The 12,489-nt window shown below is 46.1% G+C and overlaps 1 long non-coding RNA gene and 1 pseudogene across 2 annotated transcripts; both read right to left on the bottom strand.

The window, feature by feature from the left end:
- Positions 1–4,952: 4,952 nt before the first annotated feature.
- On the bottom strand, positions 4,953–8,904 carry LOC123990249. Of its 2 annotated transcripts, none has more exons than XR_006830616.1 (5): positions 8,844–8,904; positions 8,055–8,198; positions 6,316–6,382; positions 5,855–6,013; positions 4,953–5,593 (listed from the first exon to the last, which is right to left on the bottom strand). It is a non-coding gene; the product is annotated as an uncharacterized LOC123990249 (long non-coding RNA). The 2 variants fall into 2 exon arrangements; XR_006830617.1 differs by having other exon boundaries at positions 5,859–6,013.
- An 11-nt stretch (positions 8,905–8,915) lies between these two features.
- The window catches only part of LOC123990409, a 40,282-nt pseudogene continuing 36,708 nt past the window's right edge, over positions 8,916–12,489 (bottom strand).

Below are 12,489 nucleotides of genomic sequence, written 5' to 3'. Positions count from 1 at the left end.
TACAGAGGAGAGCAGTCTCAGTTGAATGACTAGTCTTGAAACCTGACTGATTTGGATCAAGAAGGTCATTCAGAGAGAGATAGCGGGAGAGCTGGCCAAGGACGGCACGTTCAGGAGTTTTGGAGAGAAAAGAAAGAAGGGATACTGGTCTGTAATTGTTGACATCGGAGGGATCGAGTGTAGGTTTTTTCAGAAGGGGTGCAACTCTCGCTCTCTTGAAGACGGAAGGGACGTAGCCAGCGGTCAGTGATGAGTTGATGAGCGAGGTGAGGTAAGGGAGAAGGTCTCCGGAAATGGTCTGGAGAAGAGGGGAGGGGATAGGGTCAAGCGGGCAGGTTGTTGGGCGGCCGGCCGTCACAAGACGCGAGATTTCATCTGGAGAGAGAGGGGAGAAAGAGGTCAGAGCACAGGGTAGGGCAGTGTGAGCAGAACCAGCGGTGTCGTTTGACTTAGCAAACGAGGATCGGATGTCGTCGACCTTCTTTTCAAAATGGTTGACGAAGTCGTCTGCAGAGAGGGAGGAGGGGGGGGAGGGGGAGGAGGATTCAGGAGTGAGGAGAAGGTGGCAAAGAGCTTCCTAGGGTTAGAGGCAGATGCTTGGAATTTAGCGTGGTAGAAAGTGGCTTTAGCAGCAGAGACAGAGGAGGAAAATGTAGAGAGGAGGGAGTGAAAGGATGCCAGGTCCGCAGGGAGGCGAGTTTTCCTCCATTTCCGCTCGGCTGCCCCAGTTGTCCCAAATATGTATATATACACTAGATAACTGACAGGAGGCACTGTATTGAAGCACCTCCATCTTGGCACTGCCCCACCGTTGTAAAAAATATTTTGGAAACTATAGAAATGCATTTACCAAATGTCTACATTATTCTGTTACAGACGCCTTAATGCAGCGTTTCCCAAACTCGGTCATCAGGAACCCAACGTGTGCATGTTTTGGTTTTTGCCCTAACACTACACAGCTGATTCAAATGATCAAAGCTTGATGATTAGTTGAGTATTTGAATCAGCTGTGTAATGCTACTGCAAAAAAATAAATAAATGTGCCCCCCTTAGGATCCCGAGGACCAAGTTTGGGAAACCCTGCTAATAAATTACACTGAAGAAAAACATAAACGCAGCATGTAAAGTGTTGGTCCCATGTTTCATGAGCTGAAAAAAAAATCCCAGCCATTTTCCAAACGCACAAAAAGCATTTTCTCTCAAATTTTGTGCACAAATTTGTTTACATCCCTAGTAGTGAGCATTTCTCCTTTGACAATATAATCCATCCACAAAACAAGGTGAATCAATTCAGGATTCTGACAGGTGTGGTATATCAAGACACTGATTAAACAGAATGATCACAAAAGACCACTTTAAAATCTGCAGTTTTGTCACACAACACAATGCCACAGATGTTTTGGGGGAGTGTGCAATTGTTATGCTGACTGCAGGATTGTCCACCAGAGCTGTTACAAGAGAACAGAATGTTAATTTCTCTACCATAAGCTGCCTCTGTCATTTTAGAGATTTTGGCTGAGCTAAATTATTTATTTTTTAAAAGTACTAATGTTACTGTGACTAAGTTTTAAAAAATTCCTAAATATATAATTTTGTTCCTGAAACATTTAAATGAAATACTGTAGAATTCCATTAATTTCTATGGAGGACTGCCGCTACTGGGAAGGGCCAATATGGCTGACCGGTGTCTTCAAAGTCTCTCATTGGCGAATATATAGCAACAGAAATCCAGGGTTTATACTGTAAAAATCATTGGTATCGCCACAGTTCGCGCCAAGGTGAAACGTACACTCCTGTAGATCTGGAAAAATGTAAAGGTGAAACTAGCCAACCAAAAAAAACAAGGTGAATCAATTCAGGATTCTTGAAAGTCAGGAAAATCCTTGTTCTCCAAAGAATCATTATTTTTATAGTTGGAAAAATAGATTGAGCAAAGCAGTAGGTATTTATAATTACATGTGGAGTGGCTCTTTATCATTGATGACATCACGTGCACCTTAAATGATTCTGCAATCATAATTTATTCGAAAAACACCATTTCCATCATTTGTCTCAATAAAGTTTGACAAAATAAAAACCTACCCCTAAAGTGTTGTCGATCTTTAGAATACATGTTTTTTGGCGACATTGTTTTGTCCCCCGAATAAACCTGTAAATGGGACCCCTGCCTACAGTGATCGGTTCTGTTGTCCCTTAGCTAAACCATTTCCTACAACTACAATAACACAACCACGTATGGTACCATGACTGACAGCCCCAATCTCATCTCTACCTTTCCTTTTTATCTCTGCTTGACCTTGTCCACCAGTGGGCCAGCAACCTTCCAGCAGTCATTGAACACCTACTTCAAGAGTCCAGGTCTGAGAGCAGTGAGCTGTGGTTAACCCAGGATGGCGTGGAACCCCAAGAGCACACCCTTGGATTACAATGGCAATGTCTGTCTGACACTTTTGGAAATAAGCATGGTCACATGGAGAAAGTTGAACCCACCATGCGCAACATATATCGGATCCTTGCCAGCCAGTATGATCCGCTCTGCTTCATCATCCCATACACCACACGGTCTAAGGTTGAAGTCCAGAGGCTCTGGGATAAGAAAAGAGGGTGGGATGACCCAGACCTACCCGGGGTCATCCTACTCACCTGAAGATCTCCGAAAAACGAAGTGTGGCTTATTTGCGAGAACAAATTTCCACAGCTGTCTCAGATCACACTGCCAAGGTGTTACGTCTGCCCCGACATGGGTCTCCCAACCAGCACAAGAAGCGTTCATGTCTTCAGTGATGCCTCAGAACGTGAGTACGTTGCCGTCGCGTACCTCCGTACTGAAGACGGCAAGAACAAGAGTGGCCCGGAAACGACAACAGTCGATGCCAAGACTCGAGCACTGCGCTGCACTCACCGGTGCCCAGCTGGCTGTGGTCATGAGAAAATAAATCACCCTGGAAATCCATGAGGTCATGCACTGGACGGATTCTACAACCTTCTTAACCTGGCTCCAGTCAGACAGGTACAACCTATTTGTAGGTAGTGGTCTCTCCTTGATGTAGAGTGTTTGCTGAGTTATGTCAAATGTTCTTGATTCTGAGGGGGAGGGCAGCCTATCGCCATTTTCAGTTTGGCTGCACTGAATGCAGGAAGTGGTGCGGCCAGCCAGATGTGCCTAGGATGGTTGATCTGCCTCCAACCCGACTGTGTCTCCACAAACCCACATTCTATTCTATAGGCGTGGACTGCTTTGGACCGTATATCATCAAGATTGGCAGGAGAAATGAAAAGAGATGGTGCATCATCTTTGAGTGCATGACCACCCGAGCTGTACATGTGGATCTACTGACGAACATGGATTCCGATGAGTTCCTAATGGCGTTGACGCTTCATCGCTCAAGTAAGAAAGCCCTTTAAGATCCTGTCCGACCGGAGAACAAATTTCAACAGAAGTTAGCGAGAGCTACAGGAGGCCTTCATGACTCTCCACTCACAGCTCCAGTTAGCCAGTCAGAAGATTCGCATCGCCTTCAATCCACGAAGTGCACCACACTTTGGAGGATGCTGGGAGAGGGAGATCAGATCCATCAAGTCTGCCCTGCAAACCACCCTTGGTGCACAGACCATCTCCGATTAGGTGCTGGGGACTGTCCTAATCGAAATCGAAGGGATCTTGAACTCCAAGCCCTTGGGATATGTGTCGTCGGACATTGCAGATCCGGGTCCAATCACTCCTAAAGTCGCAAAAGATGGAGACACAGCCAGGTTCTAGCCAACCATTTCTGGAAGTGCTTCACATAGAACTAGCACCTGCACTTCAAGGCCACCATAAGTGGCACAGGAATCAGGGAGACCTTGTAGATGGGACCGTTGTGATGATTGTGGATGATCAGTCTCCTTTTGGCAAGTTGGAGCTGTCAAGTCAGTTATCCCTGGAGCAGACAGGAAAGTGAGGACAGCAGAGATCCAAGTCAAGGACAGAACATACGTCAGGCCTGTTGCTCGGCTCATCCAGCTGCCCGCCATTCCTCAAGAAGCAACTGACCCTTCGTTGGCTTGTCAGTTGAAGCAAATATGTACAACACATTTGGAGGCGACTAAAATAAAGTGGTGATCCTAACTGACCTAAGACAGGGAATTTTTAAATGTCAGGAATTGTGAAAAACTGAGTTTAAATGTATTTGGGTAAGGTGTATGTAAACTTCCCACTTCAACTGCATGTACCATTTGTGTTAAACTTGCCTGCTAGCTCGTGTACTCCCGCAAGCATCGTCATACATTATCATCATCGTCATCATGCAGTCTTATAATGTGTAGATATTTCAAACATTGCTTTATTGTCCTTTGTGCATCTAGCATGCGTTTAGTTGTTGATGTGGAAATATATATATATTTACTTCATACTGTGCGATAGCCTAAGTTCTCCTTTCTTTCCAGAACCATAATTAGGATCAGAGAGAGTGGTGTTGTGTGTGTGTGGAGCTTAATTAACCCTTGAACTGGAACTACTGCTTCCTCGTGTTCTGAAGGACACCCCGTCGCCACCGGCCTAAAACCCAGCACCTCTAAGTTTAGCCCTTTTTATTGCTCCTTCAAATTCATAAACAACCCATATTTTTCAATAGTGCCCAATGTAAAAACATAATATTCCACAAATGACAGGTAATGTATCAACATTTTTGCTTTTTCTAATAATGTCTTTAAAGGGTCATTAGTTTCTAGGGCACAGCATTGTGCTTCAAAACTGGCTAGAATTCAGAGGCTTTATCTCAATCCATTAAAGCATCTGCTTTTCTGGTGCTCCTAAATGTAGTTGTGCTACCCTGGTTGTAAGTGCCTTTCTTTGCTGGGAGAGTGAACGCAAACAAACCACTTGACCACAAAAAACCTAGGCCCCGGCCATGATGTTCCTTTCAACACTGATTAACACTCCTGTAGAAAGGAACAGCTGTTGCCAATAGATGTTCTTGTGTGTACCGGTTCCTGTGAGCTTCAGAAATAGCCCATGGGTTTTTATTAAACAACATCATGTTGATACATCTCTGTAGACGGAGGCTGGTCAGGATCATTAGTGTTGTTGCATTAACTGAATAAAGCAACAAAAACAACCGACACACAAACCACAGTGCAAATCCTTATTGATGCGTTCAAGCTTCTGTCAAATTACATCAAACTGTGACTTCAATGATACCCAAATAAACAAATTCAATAACCTGAACATACGCTTCAGTTTTAAACGAGTCATTGGTGTTACAAAAGTTTTTCCAAACGGTCTTCATTAAAGTACTATCCAGCTTTCTCTGGTCATTAAGGATGACAAACAGCCTGTGTGTGTGTGCTTGTTACACCAGCAACAAGACACATTTATTGGCTCCCATCTGCTGGATTATCGTGTATTGAAGTATTCCGTCTGTCTGCCTGTGTGTTCTGTGAGTCACAGCAGGGCTTGTACCCATTGACCGTTCAGAGGAGAGGAGTGAAAGTCAGGTAGGACCTCTGCCACTCTGCTTCTCAGCTTCTCCCTCCTGGTTTCCCTCTCTCTCTCTCCTCACGCAGTGACCCTGGATACTGTCTCCAGGCCTGGAAACAACTCCGCACCGCCCGCCTGGGGCGGAGAAGAGAGGAACACACACACGACAGTGAGGGAACAGAGGGAAGCAGACAGAAAAAGCCCTTACAACAACCAGAACTTATACAGTAACAAAGTGAGCTAGTACATATGGAGCATGTCTGCATCTTATACAGCAGGGGTAAGGTCTGAGACAGGGGTAAAGGCTTCTAGGACGGGGTAAAGGCTTCTAGGACAGGTAGAATGCTTCTAGGACAGGTGTTATTGGTAAAGGAAGTAAGGCCCAGGTATACACACCCACCTATCACTGTGTCCCTGAGCCTGCTGCTCCCGGTCCCACTCCACCATCCTCTCCTGGGTCACGTGATCTAGTAACGCCATCAGAGCCCTCCTCAGAGTGTGCATGCGCCAGAACCGGTCGGCCCGCCCCTCTACAACCATGCGGTGGTCCTTCAGCTGAGACAGAACGAGTCAGGTTTGGGATACAGTACACATCATGGACAGACTGTCCATCTCATTGAGACAAATATACAAAAGACTATCCACCGCATCACTATTAAACAGTAATTAGTATTCAAATGTTTTGTGTGTTGGAAAAAAGACAGTGGCCATTTATATGTGTTTCTACTTGTGCATGTGAGAGTTTGTGTTTGTACGTGTTCATGCCCTAACCCTTTTCCAGTTGCCCAGGCTCCTCCGTAGCAGGATATGTTGATGCAGTTGTTTGGCAGAGGCCCATTTCTGAGCCAGGGACTCACCTGTTACTTGCTGCCAGGACAGGATGCACCGTTTCAGGAGAGACTGGCTGTGATGAGCCCTGGCCAGCTGGAGGGGAATTAAAATAATACTGTGTACTCATCCACACATATTCACGTGTCAGGTAACACACAATGGCATGGTATAAAGGATTAAGGCATCTCCTTGCCAAGTGGTGAAAATATATTTAAGCAATAAGGACAGATGGTTTGTGATATATGGCCAATATACCACGGCTAAGGTGTTCTACGATACAGCCCTTAGCCGTGGTATATTGGCCATATATCACAAACCCCCGAGGTGCCTTAGTGCTATTATAAACTAGTTACCAACGTAATTAGAGCAGTAAAACTAAATGTTTTGTCATACCCGTGGTATACGGTCTGATATACCACGGCTGTCAGCCAATCAGCATTCAGGGCTTGAACCACCCAGTTTATAATATAAATTTGACCCTAGATGCTATACTGCATTCTTTTTAAACTCATGGTCTTTAAAGAAGTTAGGACTTTGACCACTAGTAAATAAAGATAGTTGTCAAGGTATGCTGTTGGGAGTCAAGGTAAACCAGTAGCAGAATAGAACATGAGACATTGAACAAGCTGTTCAGCTGCTCAAGGTTCCATACAGTAGATTGGCACATGCTGCTGTGATGTCACACCATCTATTTTCACTTCTACTTCACTTCCCTGTCCATCAATCTGTCCAATCATTCCTCCTATAACCTCATCTCACTCCCTCTCTTCCTGTAGCTCTCTACTTTAACCTCTCACTTCCTCTCTCGCCTCCTCTAGACTCTCACTCTAGCCTCTCTCCTCCTCTAGCCTCGCACATCCTCTCTCTCTTCCCCTAGCCTCTCACTCTAGCCTCTCTCCTCCTCTACCCTCTTACTTCCTCTCGCTTCTCTCTAGCCTCTCACTTCCTCTCTAGCCTCTCACCTACTCTCTAGCCTCTCACCTCCTCTCTAGCCTCTCACCTCCTCTCTAGCCTCTCACTTCCTCTCTAGCCTCTCACTTCCTCTCTAGTCTCTCACTTCCTCTCTAGCCTTTCACTTCCTCTCTAGCCTCTCACCTCCTCTCTAGCCTCTCACTTCCTCTCTAGCCTCTCACTTCCTCTCTAGCCTCTCACTTCCTCTTGTCCCTCACTTCCTCTTGTCCCTCACTTCCTCTTGTCCCTCACTTCCTCTCTAGCCTCTCACTTCCTCTAGCCTCTCACTTCCTCTCTAGCCTCTCACTTCCTCTCTAGCCTCTCACTTCCGCTTGCCTCTCACTTCCGCTTGCATCTCACTTCCGCTTGCATCTCACTTCCGCTTGCCTCTCACTTCCACTTGCCTCTCACTTCCGCTTGTCCCTCACTTCCTCTAGCCTCTCTCTCTAGCATTGTTCCATCTCTCTGCCAGTACAATTTGTCCTGCGGGTTCTGACAGGTGGTCAAGCAGGTGCTCATACCAACAGCATCCTGTAAACATCATTACAGCTCTGACCGTGATGTCTGGGATTAGGGTGTGTGTCTAGGTGTTTGTGTGCTCGGTTTACGCTTTAGATACAGAGTGTATGTGTGTGTTGAGGGAAAGAGTATTTTTCTTCTGTCTGTGTATTTGAGTGTAGCTGTGAATACATTAGTTCTGCTGTGTATGATTGGCTGTCCTGAGCTGTGTGACTCTACAGGAGAGAGTGTGAGTGTGTTGACAGTCTCTCTGTGCAGACTCTGATTGGCCAAGGCTGATAGCACTGGTGATTACCTGAGTGTTGGCTTGGCTCATGGCGACTCTGCACTTCCATGGCGCTGTGCCTCGCCGTAGTAACAGAGTTCTATGGTAGTGTTGCTGGGCCTGGGTCTGGAGCTGCTGCTCTCACTCAAACCTCCTCTGGTTCTCCTGCTCCCTCTGAATACATACACATAGTTATAGACACACACACACACAGAACTTGTATTTATTGTTTTAATCTATAGCTTTTGTTTTATGTTTGAACTTCAGCTGTTCTAAGATCAGAGCTAGGAGCCACATTTCAAAAGCTTCGCCCATCTAAATTAGATCTGAACACCATGCCTTGACAGTGTGATGTAAGGCGAACATTATCACCCACGGCATTGAACAACCATTGCATCATTGCTTTGAACAGCTGCCATCAAATCATCACTTGTACAGATGTGAGAGTCTCTTTTGTGAAATTCCAACTGCAATAAACCTGGACTGGAAAGAATGGACAATGTGTATACGGTATGTATAGTACATATATAATTCTGTTTTGTATAGGTGTTGATGACATCTATTTTTCTGTATGGTCCCTGTGATGGAAATCTGGGTCCGTGGGTATCAAGTGTCAGAGTAGGAGGGGTGATCTAAGAGCAGCTTCCCCCTGTCCATGTAATCATATTAATTGATCCCAAGTCAGCACTCCTACTCTAAAATGCGTAATACATATGGCCCCTGAAGTCCTAAATATACACTCAGTGAACTGACAGATTTTCTTTCAAATATGAAATGAAAGTTGTCCCCAGGACAGTTTTCCTGTAAACATTGCATCACCTCTCTCTCTTGTCTCTTCTCCTCCCTTCTCCTTTCAGCTGCTCTACGTTTCTGCTCCTCCTCCTCCTTCTGCCTCTCCTCCTCCTTCTGCCTCTCCTCCTCTGCTGCTTTCAGCTGGGCCTGAGAAAATAAAAAAGTTGATTGATTTAATGCCTGCACACTATTACACTTCCCCAAACACATTTTAATTGTACCCAAAAACTCATATAATATATCATATAAAGTTGAATAGCCTTTCTAATTCCCCCCGTCTGAAGATCTATACATCTTTTTGGACACCAAACTATTCCACATCCCCCACTGGCCTAAACACTCCATTCCTCACTATTCTCTCCTCTTCCTTCTTTGTCTTCAGCTTCTCCACTTCCCTCCTGCGCTCCGCTCGCTGACGAGCACATTCCTCCATGGCTGTTGAAGGGAGAGAGAGGGAGAGAGAACGAGGAAGGGAGATAATAGAAAAAAAGGGGTAAAGGCTGGGCACTTACATTCTGGTGATGTTCTGTGTCAAAATAGAATGTTCTAAAGTACTGTGTGTGTGCGTTTGTCAGTATGTATCTGTGTGTATCTGCAGTCCCTCTCCACCTTTCTCAAATCTCCCCTTCCTATTCCTCCCACGTAGAGGAAATATTAGCCAAACATAGGTTTAATTGAGTGAAACTGTATTCCTCCATGTAAAATACCGTAGCTATGGCTCTATACAGCTACGGCTCTATAGGGGAGAGTGGGGCAAGTCGAGACCTTTTTTACATTCAGCATCACTCTGTCAAGGGAAATATAGTATCTACATATTTCAGGACGTTGTGTATCCCTGGAAATAATCAGAATTCATGTCAACTTACCCCGTACTGGATGAAAAATTACCACTACCTTTTTAAAACCATGTCTATCTTTATTTCCCAAACACAATTCAACAGTGACAATGACCTTTTTTTTAACACAGGCTTAACACCTAACAAACACTTTGTGCTTAAAAAACCCCATTGTTAACATAGGCCAGGCCCTGATGTTACCTCATATAATTTTCTCATCTTGCCATTGGCTCAATTTACCCCGTGGCAAACATTTTGACAAAATAATCCCACACAGCTACAAGGATGCATTTTCATGCTAGGTTTAGGACCCAATACTGAAGCTCATAGAGACACAACTGATGTATAGAACAATCTTAAAATGACCTACTTTGGTTTAGATACAAGCATCATGAAACCTCTAACACAATACATTCATTTGACTTCGTGAAAATCAGTTCTTTGTACTTAACTTGCTTAGCACTTCTTCCGTGTGGTTTCTTCCAGACTATATGATATATTTGGTAAATGTTTTAATTGTGGGTATGATTTTCTAGAAACAAGGGTGGCTCAACTTACCCCACTCTCCCCTACAATCGACTCACAGCAATAAAATTCATTTTCTACTCTTTTCTATTATACTTCATAACAAGACCATTGTAAGGTCAACCATCTGGAATGGATGTCTTTGTGTGTGTGGTTTAGCCCGTCAGAGCTAAACATGGAGGTTAATGTGCTGACTGACCCATGACAGTGGGATGACAACATTACAGACGGACGGCTAGTTTCCTGGAGGCTGAGGAGCGGCCAACGTTCCCCTGACATTCCCAGCCCTGGAACAAAGAACATCATCCAGAAACACACATCTATTTTTACCTCTTTTTCATGGTATCCAATTGGTAGTTACAGTCTTGTCTCATCGCTGCAACTCCCGTACAAACTCGGGAGAGGCGAAGGTCGAGAGTCCCCCAAAACACAACCCAACCAAGCCCCACTGCTTCTTGACACAATGCCTACTTAACCCGGAAGACAGCCGCACCAATGTGTCAGAGGAAACACTGTACACCTGGCAACCGTGTCAGCGTGCACTGTGCCCGGCCCACCACATGAGTCGCTAATGCGCGATGGGACAAGCACATCCCTCCCTAACCCGAAAGACAATGGGCCAATCCCGGTTACAGCCGGCTGCGAAAGAGCCTGGACTCGAACCCAGAATCTCTAGTGGCAAAACTAGCCAGTCCCTCCAGGACTCCGCGATTGTGCGATCGCATAATTCAAGCAATCAGCGCATATTATGCAAGAGCTTGCAATTTTGACCAATTCCCACATTTTTAGGGCATAAAAAGGTCCAATCAAAAGCAGGATCGTAATTTTGACCAAATCCTGCACTGTTACCGTGGAAAATGGCCCAATCCAACCACACGTCAACAACATTTTCCCCCCCTGGCCTGTCAGCGTATTCACGTGCGAAGATGATGGCTGATTGTTGATGGCTGACAGGCAGTACAATGAACAGAAATCAATCTCATTTGCCAACAAAAAACAGCTAATGACCGTGCGAAACTATTTCCAAATGTTTTTGGAAACAAGAGAAAGTCAACAATCAAATCAGCAAAGCAGCGGCAGATCACCATGACTGAAGTGGTAGCAGGGAAGACTGTGGGAAGCACTGAAAGTATCAAGGTGAGTGAGTTTTACTCCGCTAACCTTCGCTTTAGTAGGGTGGTCGGCACTCTGCTCTCCCCAGTCTAACCTTGGCTTTAGTAGGGTGGTCGGCACTCTGCTCTCCCCAGTCTAACCTTGGCTTTAGTAGGGTGGTCGGCACTCTGCGCTCTCCAGTCTAACCTTGGCTTTAGTAGGGTGGTCGGCACTCTGTTCTCCCCAGTCTAACCTTGGCTTTAGTAGGGTGGTCGGCACTCTGCTCTCCCCAGTCTAACCTTGGCTTTAGTAGGGTGGTCGGCACTCTGCTCTCTCCAGTCTAACCTTGGCTTTAGTAGGGTGGTCGGCACTCTGCTCTCCCCAGTCTAACCTTGGCTTTAGTAGGGTGGTCGGCACTCTGCTCTCCCCAGTCTAACCTTGGCTTTAGTAGGGTGGTCGGCACTCTGCGCTCTCCAGTCTAACCTTGGCTTTAGTAGGGTGGTCGGCACTCTGCTCTCTCCAGTCTAACCTTGGCTTTAGTAGGGTGGTCGGCACTCTGTTCTCCCCAGTCTAACCTTGGCTTTAGTAGGGTGGTCGGCACTCTGCTCTCCCCAGTCTAACCTTGGCTTTAGTAGGGTGGTCGGCACTCTGCTCTCTCCAGTCTAACCTTGGCTTTAGTAGGGTAGTCGGCACTCTGCTCTCTCCAGTCTAACCTTGGCTTTAGTAGGGTGGTCGGCACTCTGCTCTCTCCAGTCTAACCTTGGCTTTAGTAGGGTGGTCGGCACTCTGTTCTCCCCAGTCTAACCTTGGCTTTAGTAGGGTGGTCGGCACTCTGCTCTCCCCAGTCTAACCTTGGCTTTAGTAGGGTGGTGGGCACTCTGCTCTCCCCAGTCTAACCTTGGCTTTAGTAGGGTGGTCGGCACTCTGCTCTCCCCAGTCTAACCTTGGCTTTAGTAGGGTGGTGGGCACTCTGCTCTCCCCAGTCTAACCTTGGCTTTAGTAGGGTGGTCGGCACTCTGCTCTCTCCAGTCTAACCTTGGCTTTAGTAGGGTGGTGGGCACTCTGCTCTCCCCAGTCTAACCTTGGCTTTAGTAGGGTGGTGGGCACTCTGCTCTCCCCAGTCTAACCTTGGCTTTAGTAGGGTGGTCGGCACTCTGCTCTCTCCAGTCTAACCTTGGCTTTAGTAGGGTGGTCGGCACTCTGTTCTCCCCAGTCTAACC

This window comes from Oncorhynchus gorbuscha, linkage group LG12, assembly GCF_021184085.1.
Source record: "Oncorhynchus gorbuscha isolate QuinsamMale2020 ecotype Even-year linkage group LG12, OgorEven_v1.0, whole genome shotgun sequence".
Classification (NCBI taxonomy): Eukaryota; Metazoa; Chordata; class Actinopteri; order Salmoniformes; family Salmonidae; genus Oncorhynchus; species Oncorhynchus gorbuscha.
The sequence above is the reverse complement of the archived record's forward strand: the minus strand, read 5'-3'. Positions and strand labels throughout refer to the sequence as shown.